Here is an 801-nt window from a genome sequence, read left to right as displayed (position 1 = left end):
CAAAACAAAAAAACCCCCCAAAAAACCAACAACAAACAAACAAAAAACCCCCAACAACAAACAAACAAAAAAACCAAAAAAAACCCAACCCCAAATAAAACCTCAAAAATCAACAACAACAAAACCACTTCGATGGGAAGCGTGCACCTTCATGGTCACACCATTGAGTGAATCATATAAAGAGCAAAAAATTCAGTTTTTCAAGCGATCTACAGTCAAGATTAAACGGGATCTTTCCCTCCTTGCCCTTCATGTGGCTCAAAGTGAGTCAAACAGTGGGTTCGGCAGTGAACTGGAAATACGTCAGAGGTGTTGATCTAGGATATTTCAATACAGGTCTTTGTGTCCGCAACAATATCGATCTGAGGACAGAGACCGTGGTTTCTCCCATTGGCTGCTCATCAGTCAAAGAGAATTGACGAACCTCGATGCCTCCAATTATCTTCGGACTATTCAAGTGATTTCCTCTGCTCTTCGCGATTCAATTTTCTCTTGGATAGAATTGGGATATAGCCAAGAGAGTGAGAAAGAGCGATTGGATTGACACGTTGTTTATTTGAAGGGCTGGATGACAGACAACAGTAACTTCTAAAGATTTCTACACCCTGCAAGTATTGATCTTACGCCATTCTTTTGTATTCCTGTAACGTTATGCCCCTGATGTCTCGTTTCGAACTTATTTGTAAGCGTTAATTCACAATGACGGAAATTAATCCACACCTGAGTTAGTTAGATTATAATGTTATTTTAGTGCTATCTCTCTCTCCTTCTCCCCCTCTCTCTCTCTCTCTCTCTCTCTCT

The 801-nt window shown here is 40.4% G+C and overlaps 1 protein-coding gene across 2 annotated transcripts in view; it reads left to right on the top strand.

Moving 5' to 3' along the window:
- The first annotated feature begins 331 nt into the window (after window positions 1–331).
- The window catches only part of LOC101857424, a 28,773-nt gene continuing 28,303 nt past the window's right edge, over window positions 332–801 (top strand). For both annotated transcript variants that reach the window (XM_035971054.1, XM_005103302.3), the window contains exon 1: window positions 332–611. The gene's annotated coding sequence lies outside the window, so the exon portion shown is untranslated. The remainder of the gene's footprint in view (window positions 612–801) is intronic.

The sequence above is a fragment of the Aplysia californica genome, unplaced genomic scaffold, assembly GCF_000002075.1.
Source record: "Aplysia californica isolate F4 #8 unplaced genomic scaffold, AplCal3.0 scaffold00367, whole genome shotgun sequence".
NCBI classification, from domain to species: Eukaryota; Metazoa; Mollusca; class Gastropoda; order Aplysiida; family Aplysiidae; genus Aplysia; species Aplysia californica.
Note: the sequence above shows the minus strand (reverse complement) of the source record. Positions and strands in the feature narration are given on the sequence as shown.